General features: G+C 46.2%; 1 protein-coding gene across 2 annotated transcripts in view; it reads right to left on the reverse strand.

The window, feature by feature from the left end:
- Positions 1–15,911, reverse strand: part of SH2B3 (SH2B adaptor protein 3) — a 570,764-nt gene that overhangs the window by 197,218 nt on the left and 357,635 nt on the right. The gene's annotated exons all lie outside the window — the stretch shown is intronic.

The following is a 15,911-nucleotide window of genomic DNA, read 5'->3' on the forward strand; positions in this document are numbered from 1 at the left end:
ACCCCCATGTTAACAAAGTGATCTGTCTCTGTGTCTCTCGTTTGCTCTTTCATTTTGCTCTGGGTAAAAATAGGCACAGTGAAATAAAAAGATTTGGTGAAGAAAGGATTTGGGGCTAGTCTGCAAACTAAGGACTTCACTGCATTTCTTCTCATGTTTTGTTGGTAGAAATAGACGTTAACGTTTGGCTTTCAAGAAACCCTTTTTTTTTTATAGAGACTTGAAAAGTACACAGGTCCTCATAAAACAACTGGACAAATATATTAATCCTTAAAGAAATTCAGGAAGCAAAATCTAAAAGTCGAAGTCTACGAACGCCAGAATGGAACGTAAAGCAGGCATACAAAACATTTCTCTGGGTCAATGTGTTTTAAGGAACAAAAACACACACAAAGATAATGCTACTTGCTTGTAGTCATTGATCGACACATTCTGTTATTTTACATAGTGTTGAGGATATTTCAAGTTCCCAAAAACAAAATGAAAAATGAGCGCAACAGTTTTAGAGTTGTGCGTGACTCAGTTTGGTAGCCGTAAAAGACAGAACAGATTTGGGTAGTTTACTTAATGATTATTTGGACTTTTAGAAACATAACTGAACCATTGACTTTTCAGCCAAGCATTAACATCTACAAGATCTTTACATTAAAATGCTCCACCAATAAAAAAAAGTTTAAGTATTTGTGAGCAGTGCCGGTCTTACGGCAGAGTCGGGCCGTGCGACTGCCCTGGACGCCATTAGCCCCTCGCCACGCCAGCTCCGAGGAGTCTTTCAAGGGCTCCCCTGAGCTGGCGTAGTGGGAGAAGGCGCAGCAGGCGCTCAATTGGCATTAAATGAGCCCACATTGGCGGGGAGCATTTAACAATAGCGTGCCGATGCAAAAGCATCAGCACCGCATTGAGATGATTACCTCCCCACTCGGACGCGGGAGCAAGGTGCTTTTCCCTGCCAAGTTATTTGTTTGCGTGTTGGGCCTTTAACCCATGCACTTGTAACAGTTAATCCAGGACTACAAGTCCCAGAATGCAAAGGAGAAACAGAACCTGATAATCCTCTCTCAAATGGAATGGGATATAGTGGCATGTATGAGATTGGAATATATACACATTGCGCTTCATATTTTTCCTCTGTACCTCATCACGGATAACCAGTTAACGGTAGGGTCGTCTGTAGAGCGACAGCATCGCCAGGAAGCTGTGCTTGGTCACATAAATGGGACATTAACTTGCGCTGTAACCGATCTGGGGTTAAAGGGGCAACTTCTGCCTCGAGAGCGCTGCTATGCGACCGTCTCTTCTTACAGCAGGCACCAATCAATCATGCCATCCGATCCGGCACTAAACACTCACACGCAGGTGCTGCTTTCAGGATTGTGTTGCGGCCTCAAGACCCTTCCAGTGACCGGATCAACTTGCAACATGTTTAGGCGGGTGCAGGTATGTTACAGTGCCGCTTTCACATGAGAAGGCATGCGAGACTGCGGCTCGCCTCTGCGGTCCCCGGCAAGACCCACCTCCGGGGAGAGCCCGCGCTTGAACCGGAGCACGGCGCTATTCATCGCATCAGTCAGCCCGTTACGTTTTGGGGATCCTTTCCTTTAACTGGTTAAACCCTTCCTGACTGCTTTAAGTGGGTTAAGAAATCAAAGTGTGGCACAAAACAGTGCACGACAGCGCCAGTTCTCGCGAGACACGTGCTGCGAGAGGCGCAGAGACCGGGGAAGCCCACACAGGAGAGACAGTGAGGGAGAGCAGTGGGGCACCACGCAGCTCCTGACGCTCCTCCTTGGGCAGGAGAACAGCTGCTCCCCAGCTCGCAGAGACTAAGGAACTTTCAGAGACTTGCTGTGCCATGACAGTGAAGACAACACTCACTGATGTATATACTTAAATTGCTTTTCCCATGTAACTATTAAAGCAAGTTATGACACCACAGTAAGGCCCGATTATTGTACAACAGATATTTAAATATGAATTCCAAATAGCTCAATGCACTCCTGCGGAGTAGAAGGGATGTTTATTAAGCATTTGCCCTTCTCTGACTAGACCTACAGGGAAATGCGTTGATCGCTCTACATGACTATATCCCTGCAAACGATTATGGAGTTCCTCCCTACCCCTCATTACCTTTCTTACTTTCACAACCTTTCATCCATTGCCCTCCGCCGCTGCCCTTTTTGCCTATTCCCTCGCAGGTCAAAGTCTGGATACCGCTGGCGGGGCAGGAATACACCACTCTCCAGACAAGCCTCAGCGCTGTCAGACCCCTAATAAAACACGCTTTACATTATAACGGCAGAATAAAGAAAGGCAGCCAGACGTGGAGCTGAATTCCCACAGGGCCAATTAGGAGAACAAATAAGCTGCGTCAGTCACAGCCGGGCCCCCCACAAGGGGCGAGGGCCACATTTCAAGGGAAAAGGTTGAAACGCCCAGACACTGGTTCTGCAGGCCACCAACACCACCTATACGCGAGGCAACATATCCCCAGACCTACATTAACACAGTATTACTGCAGGTCCCTCGCTTTAGCTGCAACGTGGCCCCAGGTCATGTGTGGGCCCTGCGACACATGACGTTGGTTCCGGCTTTTCAGCCAGGGGTCAAGTCCTAAAATTTAAAGTGGGGGGACTCATCAACAAACGCAATGGGATGCGACGTCGGCAGAAATTAGCATATCAAGGTGAAATATGCACATTTCATTAAATTGGCTTTTCATAACCGCCCAAATTGCACAGGACGAATGGCATTTGCCTTTCATAAAATCAACACACACACAAATCCAAGAGAGGATATTTTCTACTAATAGTGTTTTTGAAAACGTTAAGAAGTGTGCGTGTTTTAAACTCTAAGAACCAATGCATAGGTTTTCCCTGGACCTTGCAGTACCGAAATGGGACATTTCACCTTTAGTTGTTTGGTATTTTTCATCAGGTTATATAGTGCAGTGGTGAAGTGTCTTCCTTGCAAACCTGACAACTGTGGTTCAATCCTTGAGCTCGGCTTTAATTCATAAATTCAAATAGGACATTCAATGTTTCTCATTTTACCTGGGGGGACTGAGTCCCTCCTCTGAAAAAAGTGGGTGGACTCCATCCCCCCCCCCCCGCGTGTACCCTCGACTTGAGCCCTGTTTTCAGCTAACACCCCCTTGCATTCTGGGACTTGTGTGCTTCGCCTTTAAAACATCTCAAATAAATATCTTGCCGTTTAAAAACAGCGTTTGCCTAGAAAATATTTTTTAAAAAAGGACCCAGGTTATTCGTCTAATTTGAAAACAAACGCTTGCCTCATTTCTCACTCTGCTTATGGTGAAACCTCTTTGTGCCTATAGAATGACGTTTTTCACTCGCCATCTTTCACAACTGCAAACGTGCATATTAAAATGGTCCCACTTCGTGTTGCACATGTCGTCATTACTTTTATTGCCACTAGACAAACAACAAATTCCAATTGTGCCACAAGAACACGACCGCTGGCTGCTGTACCCATCCTTAGATTACAATAGGAGGCACCGCCACCCTCTGCCGTTACCACACAGGCCCCATTTCTACACTGGCACAAGCTGACACCCGATTCTTAATGGGAGGGGATGCCCCAGAAAAGCCGCCTTGCCCTCGTCGCACTGGACACCCACGTTAAGCGTTAATGTTATCTGCTTTCCCATTGGTATATCTTGGTTGTGAAAGTTGGAGACTGATTTTGCCACTGGGCATTTCTTGTTCTCCCCGTGACCCAGTCCTGGGGAAGGTTAATGGCCTGGGTGTCCTGGCCATCGTTCAGATCTCAGGCCAGGCTGGTGCCCTGGCATTTAACTTTCTTCAACATATGATGACGGATCTCGCTGTGTACATAGTACTGTGTAAAATGTTGTGCTTTTCTTGTGTTTTTTTTGTTTTGTTCATGTGTTATTTGATATACGCTGATTGTATTGGGATTTGTTATGGATGTTGTGTAAATAAAGTTTCAAAAAAAATAACATGACGACGGACCGCCCCCTTCGGGTCACTGGCATCTCCCCTTAATTCCTGCAACCAGCTTCCAGCACAGATATCAGATGGCCTTCATTCACTAATTGGGAAACTGCTCACCACTCCCACCTGTGGGATGATGACTTCTGAAATCATGTTTCTCTAGCGAGAAAGACACGGGTGCTTAGCAGGGCACGCTGTGAAGCCTAGCGAGGCAGCGCCAACGGAAAGTCGTTTGGAGCAGGAAATGTTCTCACCCAGAGAAGATGTTTCCTTATGATATGGTATGATATGGCATGTATAACGCGCCTATACACAAGTGTTTCAAGGCGCGACGAGGCAAGGGAGGGAAACAAACAGAGGACGGACAACGATCCTACTAGGCCAGGTGTCATTCAGATCGCGCAAGTGCGTGGGAAGGGGTTAGGGACAGTGCAGTACATGGGAATAGATAAAACAGTAAGTAAAGTGCCAGCCAGCAGGTGGCAAGTGCAAAAAGGTTACAAAAGGGATTAAAGTGGTGGGTTTTAGATGACACGTTGCAAATTATATGGCTTTTTATCTACTTTTCACAATTACTTCTGTAGGGTAAAATAAAAAAATCCAATACATGGCAATTTGCCAACAAAACATAGGAACAGTTGCATGCCAGCATTGTCACTGCAAAGCACACTTCATGATGCCGGTGTTCAAAATGTAAGCCAGTATCCTGTGAATGCAAGTAGACTTGTTCAGGCTCGCTGCTACCAATATATATGGCACGGTCAGAACGCTCATGTTGGCTGTGTCCAATAATGTCACTATCAGAAGGCCACGCCTGCTGTGCCAGTCTTGCCACTGTAAGAGACTGCATCCGGACTGTGCATAACGATGCTAGTATTGCCACTATAGCAACACGTATTGATGTGCCCAGTAATGCCGTATGTCCTCTGTAAAATGATATAGTCTTGCTGGATGTGCCGACATATATGGCTGTGGCGCCACTGTAAAAACACCCAATGTTGTGCACAATAATGCCATTATTGTGAATGGAACACATTTGTGTTCCCTGTGTCCAATAATGCTGCATTGATATTGTAAGAAGACAGTCATACTGGCTGTGCCAATACATGACAGTATTGGCCCGGAATACGATCTTGAAGCCAGTGTTAAATTACAAAATAAAACGTCTTTATCGTCCCAAACCACCTCCTGTCCGCAATAACGCCGCAGACCCACATAGACACATTCGCAAGTCTAGATTTACATGAATACACACACCTGTGCACACAGAACTGCTCAGTGTGCACATAGCCAACCCCTCACATGCATGCATCTCACCTGCTCCACTGGCCGCCTCAGTACTCCACACTGCAGTCTCGGGCTCCCTGTAATAGCTCACCCCTTGCCCTCTCCAGACAGGAAGCAGAGCCAGCAGACGGACACCTGCATGCAGCTTGGTTCCTGAGCTTGCACGAGGTCCCATAATTCGGGGCCCCAGACAGTCGCACCAGTGGGAATACGCAGGAGTTTCCAGTTCACAAAAAGTGCCCCCGCCCCCCAAGATCCCAACGAACATGCCCAAAGGAACAAACGAGGCTGGGTACGCCCAATGCCACCGGCATTGCATGTACCATTGAGAGGGGGGGGGGGGGTGGAGTCCCCCTGCTGGGGTCTCCCACCAGGTTCCCCCGTAACATCAGACGGATTCTCGATGTGTGGCGAGGCAGTGCCCCGCCATCCATTAAGAACGAGTCAATCCTACACAAACGTATTGCAACGCGTTCAAGGCCAATAACATAAGCGTTACATAGTGCGGACAAAGCCTCGTTTTATTTCATGTTGGCATTATATATATATATATATATATATATATATATATATATATATATATATATATATATATATATATATATATATATATATATATATATATATATATATATATATATATATATATATATATATATATATATATATATATATATATATATGATCGTGACATTCATCAACTCCTAGGAAATGATAGTTCCCAGAAGCTGCTTGGCATAACCAATGTTCCAATGGCAGAGTTTAAGGACTGATATTTTTCTAGGGTATCGCGTATCTTCTCAGAACAATGGAAACCCCAATAAAGACCGCAATATTGAGAGACGTGCATCATAAGACAGGATGACGAGCTCTTCCAGTCGAACTGAAACCACCTCCAAACCTCAGTGGAGCACATATGACCGTGCACTTCACCACTCGCTCGTCTCCTAGCGTGGGGGATGGGGGGAGGGAGGGCTCTGCTGGAGAAGCTCCAGGGCGGTTCTGTTGCACAAGCCTATATGCGAGGAAGCAAAGACTTCATTCAGAACGCCCTACAGCGCCCTCTTGCTCAGAGGATGGCACACGCCAGCTGGCATGAAAATAGGCGCAAGTACCAGGCAGCAGTGCCGGCCTTCATGGAGACGGCAAACAGAATCCCTGGGCAACATAAAATCACGCAGACAGCAGCCGCTGCGCCCCTTTGCCTAATGCGATCATCTGGAAAAAGATGGCAGATGCAATAACAAAAAAAATGTTATCGTTGTAGATACAACTACCCTCGTGTAGACCCATGCCCGGCTGTAGGACACGACTGACAAATGTGGGGGTCAAAATCAGTCTGTGTAAAAATGTGAACTATTTCCAGAAGCCTCCTACCCACGGGGAGCAAAGCAGGAGACGAGAACACTCCCGCTCCAGACAGTGGAGGTCTCCCACCAGCCGAAGACTTCAGTCTACCAGCAGAAAGCATGAATCTCCCCAAAAATATAGACAACAAAGAGGCAGGAGGGACGACACTCATCAAAAGCATTCAACGGACGACTCAAGGAGACGATCAACTCATCATAAAATAAGGTACATGGAGGCCTCGCCCAGACGACACAATGATTCGGATTCATCATCGTCCAGTGGTGACCGTAAAAGGGGCTACGTGCACGCCGTAGGAAATAAGACTGCAACTGAATACAGCCCAACATTATGGCTGCAGATCAATGGGAGGTCTCTGGAATTTTTAATCAACACAGGAGCCATAGTCAATGTGGTGAATGAAGAAACCTACCAAGGACTCACAAACCATAGGGTGCTACAACCACCTGACATCAACATCTACCCCTATGGTACAAACACACCACTGAAACGCAAGGGCATGTTTAAAGCCACGTGCACTTACACGGACAAAACAGCAAAGGGGACCATGTATGTACTAAAAGGCGAAGTGCCTGGAGGCAGCATTCTCAGTTTTCAATCCACCATACAGTTGGGACTGGTGCACATCATGTACCAAATCATAATAGCGCATACCGTAAAGCTAAAGGACATGATGGTGACGATGTTCCCAACACTATTCAAAGGCCTAGGCCAGCTGAAAGGAAAACAGATTAAATTATCCATCAACCCAGAGATCAAACCGGTGGCTCAACATTACAGAGGAATCACTTTTAACATCCAAAGGCAAATAGAAGGTGAGATCCATTCACTCCTCAACAAAGACATCACAACACGCAAATGGACCCACGCCCTGGGTATCGCCCATCGTTCTATTTCCCAAGAAAGAAAATAGCAACACTATTTGCATCTGTGTGGACATGAGGGCACCAAACATAGCCATTGAAAGAGGAAGACACTTAGTGCTGAGAATGACAGATATGATGCACCTGCTGCATGGAGCACAACATCTTCTCCAAATTAGACCTCAACAAGGGGTATCATCAACTTGAACTACATCCAGGGTCCCGCTATATAACTATATTTTCAACTCATCTAGGACTTTTTTTGCTACAAGCGAGTTAGCTTGGGCATGTCTTCTGCAGCGGATATATTTCAAAACGAAATACACCAAGTTATCAAACATATTCCCCAATGTCTGAACTATAGTGATGACATCTTAGTATTCAGAGTGACACAAGCAGCTCATGGTGATGCATTACGCCAGAAATGCATGGCACTAGAAGAGACCAATCTGCCCGCCAACTCCTAAAAATGCGAACTAAGTAAATCGACACGCAAATCTTTTGGACACATCTCGTAAAACGGAATGCAACCAGATCCAGACAAAGGTCGAGCACTGGTTGAAGGGCCCACATCGGCAGTCAGATCGTTTCTAGACATGGCGAGCTATTGGACCAGGTACATTGAAGACTTCACCTCTATAAGCATGCCCCTACGCCTTTGCACAGGAAGAGGGCAGGACTTTGAGTGGTCCACAGACTGCGAAGATGCATTGCAGGAAATCATGAAACGCATCACATCTGCGTCTTGCATGGCATATTATGACCCTGACCTGGAAACAGAATGGACCGTAGATGAAAGCCCCGTAGGGCTGGGGGCCGTTCTTGCTCAAGTCAAACAAAATTCATCATCGTCCTCTTCTGCATTCGCTCACCAGATTGTAGCCTATGCAACCCGCAGTTTGTCACCTACGGAGTGTACCTACTCACAACCCGAAAAGGAAAGTCTAGCGGTGGTCTGGGCATGTGAGCACTACCATCCATTTCTATTTGGGAGAAGATTCACCATTGTCAATGACCATCAGGCACTCACCACCATTTATGGCAAGTCTACAGCCAAGATGCCACCTCGCATTGCACAATGGGAGTTACGACTCCAAGAGCATTCATTCATGTTTGTTCATTGTCCGGGGAAGGACAACAATTCAGCCAATTTCCTATCAAGACATCCACTGCCTGCAAAAGAGGCACAATCCACCAAAGCTGATCAATATATCAAATACATTGTCAGCAATGCGCTTCCCAAATCGCTCACTATCCAACAAGACCATGTACTCAAGACAGTGAAAGACAGCTTGTCCTCAGGGAGATGGCATGAAAGGAAGAATAGAGGAATGCCCCTCTCCGAGACGGAACAAACACTGCTTCAAACATTTCACCTACTGAAGCAATCTCTACCCATTTCCTCACAGGGTCTGCTGTTGAAAGAAGACCGAATTGTCATCCCGGAGGGATTATAGGGCAGAGTCATTGTCATGGCACACGGGACAAATGGGAATCGTGTCCACCAAGAGGCAACTTAGGACAAAAGTGTGATTTCCACAAACGGACATGAAGATTGAAAAGATACTTGGAAACTGCATCGCTTTTAAAGCGGTTGACTACGCACATTCCCACAACTGCTCAAAATGACCTCAATGCCACTACAAGTCTGGGACGTAGTAGCCGTTGACATGGGTGGACCTAAGCCAAATGGCAAGTATGCTTTAGTCATCGTTGATGAAATGTCGAGATTCCCAGAAGTGCACCGGATACATTAGACAGCAGCACATGCAGTTATCCCGGCGTTGGACAAAACGTTCGCATACTATGGTATCCCAAGCACTGTAAAGTTGGACAATGGCCCACCGCTCAGTGGGCATGATTTTGCTATGTTTGCCGTGCATCTGGGTTTTCAACACAAGAAACTCACTCCTTTATGGCCTCAGGCAAATGGCATTGCTGAGAGGTTTATGGCCAACCTGAAGCGCACACTGCAAATATGCTCCATCACGAAGGGGTCGTTCATGCAAGCTATTTGCACTCTTCTCAGAGACTATCGCAACACAACTCACAGCTCCACGGGGGTGTGCCCATCAGAACTGATGTTTGGCAGAGTGATAAAAAACACTCTCCCTGGAAACCACAGACAGGGAAGCAGAGGTGGGTGCAAACGCAAAAGCCAGAGACAAAGACAAAGAAAGCAAGGAGAAAATGAAGAGATTTGCCCATGCCAGGAGGAAGGCAAAAGAAACAGAGATCCACAGAGGAGACCAAGTGTTGGTCCGACAATCACAAGTATCTAAGGAGCTGCCGGCATTCAGCCCAGAGCCTCTGGCAATGACACACAAAGGATCCATGGTGACAGCAGAAAGTCCAACTGGCACAGTCACCAGAAACTCATCCTTTTTCAAACAGATTGACAATGATGCAATTCAAGGACGTGAGACTCTGGCTGTCTCAGAACTCATCTGACAGTTGCTCGGAATTTGTAGACTGAGATGTAGACACTGATGAGTGACAGTGGTAGAGAAAACTACACCCCAGCGAGAAAACTGCACCCCAGCAGTCAGAGGTCCATCGAGAAGAACTATTCGCAATCCCACTAGGTGGATTGACGAGATGGGGTAAAGAAGGACCTTTGGGTTTAAGTGGGGGGGAGATGCAATGACCTCTGTCTATGTCCACTAGGGACAAGCAGCCTCCTGTCCACTTTCTTTGTTCAAGGATTAAGGGGCGGGGCAACAGCACAGCAGGGTTACCGCCAAGCAAGAAGGAAGGGAGTTTCAGTTTAATAAAGAAGTTTGAAGACACTGCATCGTGTCTGTCGTTATTGTGTCGCATTACATTGCCTGTCGAAAATAAACATTGCGGGAAGTAAAAATGTTCGGAAGTTAAATATTCAAATTTCATTCAACGTATCTTTCACAGTTGAAGAAAGTGCACAGGACAAACATTTGCCAATAGATTATGTGTTCCTACCGAATTGCTGGTGGCTAGTTACAAGGTCTAAGAATCCCTAACAGAACATGTCCTGTATAGCAGGATGCCATGCGAGACATTTTACCCGCTCCACCACAATAGGCGATTTGTGTTGTCTAATGGTGAAGTGTCATTTCACATCCGCACTACCCGGGGTTCGAGGCCCGGCCGCAGCACTACACTCGACAAATGGGGGCATCACATTTCATCACGGGGGGGGAGGGGGACGTCCGCCCGCGTGGTCCCTCGACTTGTGCCCTACTTCCTTTGCCTACTTTTCTTATTTAGATTAGTGCACAAAGGAAGTTCAGTCACACCCCTTAGCATCCAGCCCTGCTGTTAGATGGCGAAGATCCATGTCTAGATGTTTGGGACTACGACTCTGACCCGTCACCATTGACTATGCTGCCTAGGACGGATGGGTGTTGTGGTCCAAAACTTCTGGCGAGCCAAAGGTTGCAGATCCTCTGGCCTAGGGAGATCAGGACCAGGGTTCGTCCATTAAAGCTTCCTGCCGTGCTGTCGGATACGTTAACATTCTGTCACGTCCATATTTGCTTAGCGTTGCTATCGAGCAGTAGGCAGCGCTTAATGGGAACTGGGTCATGAGGGCTAATCTCGAGTGCACATTTATGTTGAAAAGGTCAAACTCTTACTGAAACGTGCTAAAGTGACGAGCAATGGCCTTCCGAATTTCAGTGTCTATCTCAGAGCCAGGAGTTGAGGGATACTTTTAATTTGATTGCTGCACATGATAAAAGCAGGGTCTTTTCTGGTTAATATAACGATGTATGGAGAGTTGACAGACATCTCAATTTGTTCCATTTAACCTGACATAGCACACCCTACTCCCTTTGCTGGAGTTCTGGCAAGTGGAGAAACAAAACTACACGACTTCATAGAAACAGCAGAGGAGGCGCCAATCACTCCTGGCATGAGACAGGCAGATATTTCGAGTTATCAAATTGTGGCACAGTATCATTTGTACATGCAGGCCATGGTGCAAAGACTGCTCAGGTTGTCCGCATGTCCTGCCGGACCAGCCTATCTCATCCACACAGTCTTCACATTCCTGTACCTATTGCACTGCTTTTAGAATAGCATCACCATAAGGATGGCTACAAGCAGGGCTTTAAGAGGGGTAAGAAATTGAGGCGGGGCCTCATTTGGGGGCGTGGCTGGCACGATGGGCGTGGCCTGAAAAGTAAACAAACCACAGTAAGGTACGGAAACAAACATATGAATGGTCACATTTATAGATGTGTGCATGCTATACTATGATTTGTGTACTTCAAGATGGCTTAAAAAGTACACCATAGTAAGGTTCTCACACAAACATATAGCATTTATATATTTGTGCGTACCTTACCAAGGTTTGTGTACTTTTCAAGCCTTTTTTAAACAGAGAAATATGTAACCTATTTCTAGGTTTATAAAAGATAACTTGAAAAGTACATAATTCAATCCATCTTTTATAAAGCTTTGATGACGGACAAAGCCTGAGGCGTCTTTGTCCGTCGACAATGCTTTATTAAAGATGGCTTGAATTGTGTACTTTTCAAGCCATCTTTTATAAACACAGAAATATGTCAGAGTCCCCAGGTTCGCCAAGGGTTAAAAATGCCCCAGTGACCTGGGGAGGGTAGGCAAACAAAAAGGACAGTAACTTCCTCTGGTGACCCCACCTTCCTCTATCCTGCATGCGAGGGCTCACCAGAGGAAGTTTAAGTGTCAGACAGCAGTGCCAGACAGCCACAGCGACGCTGTGTCTGGCACTTCAGTCAGCTTGCATGACGTAATGGAGGGTGCATCTCCCGGCCTGGCCATGGCAGGATAATGTGTACCGCCGTGGTGTGGTTGAACCGGGGGGCCCCCGGCTCAGCCCCCACTTTTTGGAGACTGCCGGGGCCCACAGGCCCCACCCCACTTAAAACACTGGGTACAGTCATGCAAAGAAACGAACAAAGAAGGGTGTACCACTCATTCCTCAAATGGTGCGAGGAAATATACATAGCACTCCTTCACAACCACCATGCAGGATAAGTAGGTATTTGTAGGTTAATAAAAAAGTGAAATTGGCTTCATGCCAGACTCTAGCCTTTAAGCACGGGACAGGGAATCGAACCTGTGCAGCTGCTCAGTGTCTTGTTCCAAAGACAAGCTCGTTGATACTCCAGCTAGCTCATAAGTGTACAGTATTTGTGGTTGTCACTTGCACTTTGCATGCGAGTATTTTTTATTTTTAAGACCCTACTTCGTGTACAAAGCAAAAACGGAAGTCAAATTCTATATTGTTCCGGGATTAAATTCCAAGGGGCTGGATGGAGGTTTCAAACATGCCATGGGACCAGGCAAGGGTACGTTTGAATGTTAGTCAACTCTCTGCACATCTGTCCAGCTGTGCCATCGCAAGTGTGAAGTACTTGCCAGTTCTAGTCCCAGCCTGCAGGCCCACATTACCCTGCATTTATAATGTGATAATTAAACTTAATTATTGTGTAAGAAAGCAACAGGGCGCAAGCCAGAAACCGACAGCTCGCAGAACATGCACAACCTGACTCAGTAGTTCCTTCACATTGTTTAGCCGCGCAATAGTAATCTGCATGCAAAGGACACTGCTGCCCCACATGTCTACTTCTCATCAGACTTGCACCCCAAAGTTTCTGACTCAGGGAATACCCATGGCAGAAGTATCGCCCAATTGGCTGGGATCTACCTTGCTTTCCCCATGTGGAGTCATTAGGGATTGCTTCCAGCAGATGACATTATTGAAATTGAGACTTTTGAAGGTCTATAGTGCTAGAATTTGTTCCCCTTAGAAACTGGTCCAAAGTCTTTATTGTCGCTGCATTTATTGATAGAAATGTAATTATTTCATACTAACAATTTTAATGACCTCGGAGGATAAAACAGTTCAATAGTATTAAGATTTAAAGTTGTGACCTACACACATACGCAGCCAGCCCTCAACACATTGAGCTATTGTTTTCCATATTGAAGGCATATGCTTAAATTATTGAGCATTATTCTATAGAACAAACAAAACCTCAAGATCGCGTGTCCATGCTGTGGACTCCAGAAGCCTCTTCCACATGTACAATCAGCACAATCGGCTCTTAGCAGGCCACGCCAGTGCTCTAGAGCCCTACTGGACTGATGTTCCTGCCGCAGGGACCCCCGGTCACCGATGAGCACTGCTGGTGGAAGCAAGCGGAAGCAGGAGATGGACATGACCACATAGTGTCACGTTGGTTGAGGGAAGACGGGGGAAGATGGCCCGTTACAAGTGCTCTTTGTGACTTAAATGAGGGTAGAATTAGAAGAACTTCAGAACAATGGCTGCCCCATTCAATCTAATGAAGCCAGAGAGAAGCAGGGCCTTGCGATGACCAGGGCGTGCAGCCCGCAGAGGGGCGCAGTGATGATCTATCAAGAGCTGAGTGGTATGGGCTCTGGTGAGGCCAGCTTACTGTGCTGAGCTTCAAGCTGCAGCCTCTCATTGAGCAAAGTCACACACATCCTCCAACTTCAACACAACGATCATTGGCAAAGCCAAACGTTTCAGTTGTGTGTAGACCTCTGATGAGCATTTGAGGCACTCCTATAAAAAAAGCACAAGTCATAATTGAGTTTTCAAAATGGTTTAGCAGTTTGCTAATGAAAATATTTTTGATTAGCAAACAAACCCATTTCATTAGCAATGTTATGTCACCAGAAGTTATTTGTACCCGAGACACAAAATGGGCAAAATTTTTGTGTACCAATGAAGTAATACATTAGTGAGATGCGTCTGTCAAATATAAATGTTTGCTGCATGAATAGACACTGGTTTGCAATTATTTTAAGAGAGAACTTTTTAGGCACATCACTCCCACACAGGTCTTTGGCCATTTTAAGCGTAGACGAGATCATTACTGCTGCACTCTCTCCCCATTCGCCCCTTTGAACTTTGGGAACAGAAGAACAAAGGGTGGAGAGAGCCCTGAGGGCAAGAGGAATGCAGGGTGAGCTGCGCTTTCATTAAACAGGGTAAACTAAATAGCTAGCTTTGCCAAACAAATGTCAATTTAATCAGCAAACCTACAGAATTGCATAGCAAATTGCTCTGCGGCACTGCTTATTGTATGCCTTGAAACACTACCTGGTTATGAGATGCCAACAGCTAAAACATGATTTGATAAACTGGGCATAAAATAGCAGTGCCTGACAAATGCTGAATACCTACACAGAAGCCAAAACTGTTTGGTTCCTCAATGCTTTATTTATTTAGCATTTTTAAAGTGCTCACATAGCCCGTGGGCATCGAGGCGCTGTTCAGGAATGTTTTTTTTGTCTTAGTTGCATATTGATAACACACTTAAATACCCAGAGGTTTCTAAGCGCGGACCCGGGGATTGAACCTGTGTTGGTTCTTGTCTTGCTTCCAAAGCGAGCACGTTGCCGCTGGGCTATCTTCCCAGGACTTATTTCTAACAGGGCGATATTGCAAGAAAAAGATACATCAAGAGGCTGAAAGCGCATGTGGTTAAGACATTATTACATCTGTAGCACATTTACAGCTGCAATTAATCTATTAACTCTCAGTAGACAGACTACCAATAAATACTGGCAGGTCAGTTTGTAATACTCCGTGACAGATCAAGCTACCTCAAAGATAGCCAAGAAGAATGAGCTGTGGGTGGAGTCGGCAGGTAGTGGGTGAGCATGGCCAAAGGGATTAGCATGGTCATGGGCAGTCAATTGGTGGGTAACTAATAAAACCCTCACAAGCTGTATATCCCTCCTCACATATCTCCCATTCAGCGCCAATTAAAATATTTCAGATTATAGGTGGCGCATAAGTGCCACATAAAAGCCAAAACTAAAAAGGCAGTTCTCCAGCAGTGCTCTGTGCGACGAATCAACTTCCGGGCATGGCCGGTCTTTGACGTCAGTCAGCCTCTAGGGGCCGCTGCGCCAGCAGTCCACAGTGCTAGAATACACGTGTAACACGTTCATTTCCTAACATTATAAAAGTGAATGTGCCTGTTCATTTTTATAATGTTAGGAAACAAACATGTTACACGTGTATTCTGCCACTGGCACTGCTGCAGGCTGTGACCTCGGCAGTTTCTAGTCCATTTGGTGCCCAGGGTGAAACATTAGGAATGCGCCCCCCCGCACCATATGCGTCACTCCCACCGCACCCCGCGCTCCACTCCCGCTGCACCCTGCACGCCATTCCCAAACTACACGGTTAAGGAACTCCTACCCAAAGTCAAACAGTCCGTCACACAAGGAATGAATTGTCATTTGCAACGGTGGGCCACTTTTTCACTGGTGCCCAAGACAATTTTATGCCACAGTCCCACTTAGGCTGTAGATAATGAGGACTGGGCACACCAACCAAGAGACCATGAATATGGCACAGAATGCAGTATATACAACCAACAAAGAACACAAGATGCTGAAGGGGGTTTGG

Source organism: Ambystoma mexicanum, chromosome 10, assembly GCF_040938575.1.
Source record: "Ambystoma mexicanum isolate Mex_15411 chromosome 10, UKY_AmexF1_1, whole genome shotgun sequence".
NCBI classification, from domain to species: domain Eukaryota; kingdom Metazoa; phylum Chordata; class Amphibia; order Caudata; family Ambystomatidae; genus Ambystoma; species Ambystoma mexicanum.